Source organism: Cicer arietinum, chromosome 4 (genome assembly GCF_000331145.2).
Source record: "Cicer arietinum cultivar CDC Frontier isolate Library 1 chromosome 4, Cicar.CDCFrontier_v2.0, whole genome shotgun sequence".
In the NCBI taxonomy this organism is placed as follows: Eukaryota; Viridiplantae; Streptophyta; class Magnoliopsida; order Fabales; family Fabaceae; genus Cicer; species Cicer arietinum.
Genome location: NC_021163.2, coordinates 65,344,439 through 65,351,070, shown reverse-complemented (window position 1 = coordinate 65,351,070; position 6,632 = coordinate 65,344,439).

Here is a 6,632-nt window from a genome sequence, read left to right as displayed (position 1 = left end):
TGTGTTTAGAAAGCGCTGTAAAATGGGCGCTGTTAAATGTCATTTCTGGCGTAGTGAAGCTTCTTCAACAATTGATGCTACGTCGGGATATTTGATATTAGCAAGCATCACACAACTTTTTGGACGATTTGGACCCCAAACTCCAGTCATAATTTGGGTTTTATGGCAGATGTCCTTGTGATTTAAGCTTTGAGACCTTAGTTTAAAGAAACAACAAACATTTTGTATCTTTCACGTCGAAACATTTAAGAAACACTAATGATTGTGTTTTTTTGTTAAAGTTGATGTCAAACTCTTCCGGCACTCTGACAAATCGGTAAGACATTCTCTACAATTTTTTTTACTCATCATTTTGACTCTATTCTTGCTCGTAAAATTATTATTAATTATTAAATATTGATTTTTATGCTCTGCATAATTTATAAGCAGTGTCTCAGAAATTTTGTGATTTCACCGTTTATTCGGATTCTTTCGTTGTACGTTGTCCATCTGCAGTTGCTTGTTGTTGAAAAGTCTCATTGATTTATGTGTTTGAGAAAACGTCAAAATAAAGTAAGGGGTGAGATAAAGTTTGAATTCATGAGTATAATATATTGTGAGATGAATGGGAAAACCGTATTTCCGAATCATCTAGGGCTCGCTACGTACGGCAGTAGCCCTCTGAGGGATAAATTAATTAATATTAAAATATGGAAATTGTGAGACTAAAATATAAAATAGAAATATTTTTAAGGTGTTGATTATTAATTTATTTTATTGTGTTATTGGGTGTCGAATGAATTTTATGTTTATATTTGATTAGATGAGTTTACTTGATGTGATAATAAAACATGAATGCATTGTGATAATATATTGTGACAATGATGATGATGATGTATGGTTGATAATTGTGATGTTATAAATGTGTAATAAGTTTATGTGATGAGGTATGATTGATGATAGGATGCTATAAATTGATGATGAGTTTATATGATTATGATGATATGCGATTAATGATTGTGATGATATAAATTTGTGATAAGAATATTGAAATAACCCCATAGTTGATGAAGTAATAGTGATTCCAATTTGTGTTTGAGATGACGGTCTTAATGGAGTATATTGGCCAACGAGGGGAGAAAATAAATAGAGAGTTTTTGAAGTGGAGATTATTTTGTCATCATATAGGTAGGGCCTGACAAGTCTGGTGATTTCATGGAAGTACAACTAAACGAGTCCGATCGTGGCGGTCTGCTGTCAAGCCTTAAGGCAAGATTGTTAGACCTTGGAGGTATTCAGGTGGGGAATTCCTAGGTGACTTGGAGGTAGCACTCCAAATGTCGGGAGCTACCATGCAACACACGTTTACCTCGACTGTTGCGTATATGTCTCTCGAGTTGAGTTGAGGGGATCTATGAGGACATGGCCAATTTGAATTGTCCGTCTACCGAGATGGTGGCATAGTATCAAGCCTCCTAAACAAGTACTTCAAAGTTAGAATGGTACCACATTGTGTAGTAGAGTCTAAGCTCAAGCATAGCATTGCATTTCCTTGTGATTGTTTTGTGGTGATTGATGTACTTCAAAAATAATAATAATTACTCTTAGATGATTTGATACATATTATAATGAGATGATTATTTTACTTGAGTGACTTTGATGTTGTAATATAATACTATTTACTTAAATATTTTGATATATCGTACTGTGATTATGATACAGTCTATTATGATTGTTTGCGTGTTCTTCTTACTTATATTATACTATTAACATGATTTCGAAACTCACCTCATTTGTTGTTTGTGTTTGACTGGTTTGGCCATGCGTTTGCAAAATCGCAGTTATTACAGGTTAATGAGTCTTGAAGTTCAGGTTTGGAAGAAGCTCCGCTCTGATAGGTGATAATGGGAATGAGAGTCATAAGTGTATTTTTATTTCTTTAATTCGAAACAACTTTTAAGATGAAAATCTTATAAGTACAAGTAAAATTTTGGAATTAAGAAATTATAGTTAAATCAAGTTTATGAGGATTGCATTGTTTTATGAGTGGAAAAAGTTTAAATTGTTTCTTTTTAGTTTTGAGAATTGTGATATCCTAAATTAGTTTTAAAAGTTTTTATTTTCTTGAAAACAAATTGTCCTTATCTGTTGCGAATTAAAACTTTAAAAATTCTTGTATCAATTATTATATATTATTTTGGAGTTTAGGTTGTCACATTAGTGGTATCAGAGCAGGTATGTCCAATCAGACCGAGTGAGTTATATGTCAGTTAGAATTATCAACCTTGAGTCAATTGTTTTGACTCGTGCTCCCATTTATGTGTTGAAATGCTTACTTATTATACTTGTGTTAAGTGCTATGTATTTTTCTATTGCAATACATGATTCCTGAAAGATTGTTGTTAATTGTTAAGTACTTGCTTATTTTTGTTTTGTTGTTGATTCTCTTATTTTTGAAGATAATTGTTAACCGTTAATTGTTTGATTGTTTGTGTTTATTGTGTATTTGTTCAGATTTGAGTTAATTTGAATTGTTGACATAATTATGTTAATTACCTTTTGATTGAACTTTTGGTTTGTGTTTTTAAATTTGATTATTTGCTCCTTGTTACGGTGGATAGCTATTAATAATTTTTTTAATTGACTAGCTGTATTTTTGAAATTGTTAATTTAATCGACGTAATACTAGTTATTGATTGATAGACCTTGCCTTTAGGGTCATTATTGAAGTTTTGATCTTGCTAATGAAATCAATTTATAATGTTAGCAGTAGTTGTGAAATATTAGGGAATTCATATTATTAATAATATTAATTCTTGAATATTAGAGGTTGTTAGACCTTAGATTTTTTAAATAAAAAAAAATGAAAAATGACATTTGAAGTAATTAATGTTAAGTTATTTTGTAAAATGCAAATAACTTTTGTTTGAATTACTCTTGATTATTTTAAAGAAATTAAATGGAGTTGAATTTTTGTTGATTTGATTTTATGTAATATTTAAAATAGATGAAAATTTATATCATATTTTACTACGTGTCCTTGTTTAGAAAATAAAAAGGATTTGTTGTTATGTTGGTTTAGAGGGGTTGATGTGAATATTGAATCGTGAGTGTGTTGAGATATTTGTTTGAAATAATTGATTTAATAATTTATGATATTATGAACTCACTAAAGTTTAACTTGATGTTAGAGCTTTATATTTTAAGAACTCAAGAGTGATTTATAATGGTACTAAAAGAAACGAAAATATCAAATGATAAAATGTCTACTAATTATAAAAGAGAATGAAAAAAAAGTTAAAAAAAAAATTGATTTTAAAGCGGGAAATTTAATTTTAAATCACTTGAAAGTGTTGATGGTTGTATCTAAATGATTAATGTTTTTATATTGCTTTTGAAATCAATTTAAGACATTCGTCATGATTTTGAAATAGTATAAAATTCATATTATTAGCAATAGTAATTCTTGAATATTCAAGGTTGTTGAAATTTTTATTGTTAGACTTTTAGAAACAAAGAATTGTGAAGGGATTAAATTTGATTTATTTTATAAAAGGAAATATTTTATGTGTGAATTATTGTTGACTTATTTTAAAGAATTAGATTGTGTTGGAGTTGTGTTGATTCTTAATATATATATATATATATATGACGATTTTATTTACGCCAAGAGAAAAATAATTTACGCCAAGTTTTACTATGTGGTGCTTTTAAAAAAATAAAAATAAAAATCTAGAAGATTTGTTGGAAAAATAGTTTTCAAAAATCAGGAAAAAAAATATAACTATTTTAGAAGTCTTTGTGAGTTAGAAAATTTTGTATCAAATTTTATATACATGATTTGATTTGATTTCAAAATATAGGTTGAAAATAAAATGATTTTAAGAGTTCTTAAATATTTTGAGAGGTATTTTGGTGGTTAAGGTATTGGTGAATTTTTAGTAATCTTATTGATTTTTAAAATAGTTTTGAAAAAAAAATCGTAAGATTGATTAAGAAGTAATCCAAGGAAAAGTTTGAAATTTTGAAGAAAATTCTTTTATGGTATTAAAGCATTAGTCCTTTTAAAATAGTTTAAGTGTTAGAAATCAAATTTTAGAGTATTGGTTTACCACTAAAATGATTTATGTACTACGAAATTCATTTTAGTTTTATGATTGTTATATTAACTTCGAGTAAAAATAGTTGCTTACTTTACATGCTAATTGAAAAATATTTGTTTCAATTATTGTTAAATGTTAAAGATTGATTCAATTTTTTTTTAATTAATACTTTAATTTTGATAAATTTGTAGTTGTTTGATTGCTATGAGAATATTCTACATCATGATGTCAATTATTAAATTAGTTATACGCATGTATACATGATTAGGTGAATGTGAAAGTGTTTGTGTTTCAAGTATTCTAAGTGTTGAGAATTTGAGAATGGTGTATAGAGTAGTTGAGTGTGTATAAAAGTGAAATAATTCTATATTTCCTTATTTTGATTGGTGATTCATATTGATGCAAGTGTACTTTATTTTGTTGTTGTAACTAGTTGTAAATTACAAATAAATTACTAGAAAGGTGTAATTAAATGAGTTTTTAACTTGAAGTAAGGAGTAGGAGTTGTGGCGCCGCCTTCGCACTCCTTAATCACGTTAATGACACTTTTAATTATCCATGTTTGAATTTGAATGACTACAGTTATGGTTACCTTAAGTAGTTGACTACATGATTAGGAGGGACTAGCTACCCCGATGATTCATTGTCGATAAAAGATGCAACAATAACCCATTGTTATAAATATTTGCTAATTTTATTTTGGAAATAGTTAGGTGTTCATCTCTAATACAACTTTAAGTGATTATGAGTCTTATGTGACATCAATGTTGAATGCTAATAACTGATTACGTGACGTGAATATTAAGATAGTGGTGTGTACTTAAATTAAACATTCAAATAAGTATGTTTGATCTTCTAACTAATTTGCTTAAAATGAATAAGAATATTGTGTTAGTATCTTATTTGTTCTGTATTCTCTCATTTCATAAGGACTAAATCTATTGTATGAGTTCTATAAATGAATTTTGTTTATAAGACTTTGAAATTTAAGTTGGACTTTGAGTGTGTTGACTATATATGCAAATATTTATCTTATTTCGCTATCATTATACACCCAATTTTTTTAAAGATTAAGTGATTGTATGTCATTGAGTTGTTATATGCATTTCTATTTGTAATTCTTGAAGGTGTGAAATATTTTAAATGTTTTTCTAAATGTCTAACTTTTGTGAAACCAGTAGAGCAAATAATGTTTGGATTTAGACATTCTTTAAAGAGAGTAAAACTGATACAATATTGTTTGAGAAATTAGTTGAACTTGAAAGCGTATTTGATATATGTGTTATTTGATGCAATTGAATGTGGTATGTTGTTGTTGAATATGATGTGTTTAATTGATTATGCTAAACTAATTGATTTTTGGACATATTGTGCTTAAAAAAAGTAATGAATACCTTAAATATGTTTATAGACTAAGTTTGAATCTTTAGGGTGGAACAGTTCGGTTGTTGTTCACTTCAAATTTCGAGGACGAAATTTCTTTAACGAGGGGAGAATTGTAACACCCTAAATTTTATGATATACTATTTTATTAATTAAATAGGATTTTAAATAATTAATTTGATGTTAAAATTATTATAATATATATGTTAATAAACTCTGTGATTAATTTTCGTTATATGAATTTTTTCTATGAGGTGCTAGTTTGATACACATGATATTAAATGAGCGATATAAATAATAAATATTTTATTTTATTATATTACATATTTTTTTTAAAAAGTAATATTATTTTAGTGTAATATTTTGAAGAATAAGATTTTATGCGGTTATACGTGTATATACGCGCACCCAATTAATATAACATTCTTTTATGCGTTTGACTAATATTAAATGTATAATTAATTATATTTATTTAATTCTAAATATATTTTATTTTAATTATTTATTTTATAAATAATTATCTTGAGATAGTGGTAATATCGTGTTTGATTTTCTTTATTTTTATATACTTATTATGATATTGTGATTATATATATATATATATATATATATATAGTATGATTTAGTAATTAATATAAATTGCTGTTTTTATACTTATTTATTTTATAATTTTTAATATTCTCTAATGATGATAGTATTTTAATGTGAGTATTTTTTTTTTAAAAAGTATCATTAGGGTGATTATTTTAAATATGAGAGTTTTGATTATTAATATATTTTAAAAGATTAATTACTTTATTTTATAAAATATTAGTTTGGAAATATTAGCAATATTTAGTAATTAAATTATGTTAAAAAAATGTTAAAACATTAGTTTTAGTAATTATTGATTTTATTTAAAAATGAATAAAGGGACCAATGCGTTTTACCAACCCTAATTGTTAATAAAATAAAACAAACAAATAAAAAAAAAACAAAAAAAGGGAATTGGACGGGCAGTTCTGAAACCAACTAGGAATCCCAACAACAACAACCTATCGTTTGACACCGGCGATCGATAACTGTTTCAGAAAAGTTTCTCCGTTTTCGTCCAAATTTCAGTATGTTTTTTAACTCATTTAACTAATCAATTAAACACAATTTACCATATTTTTAACAACTCCATTT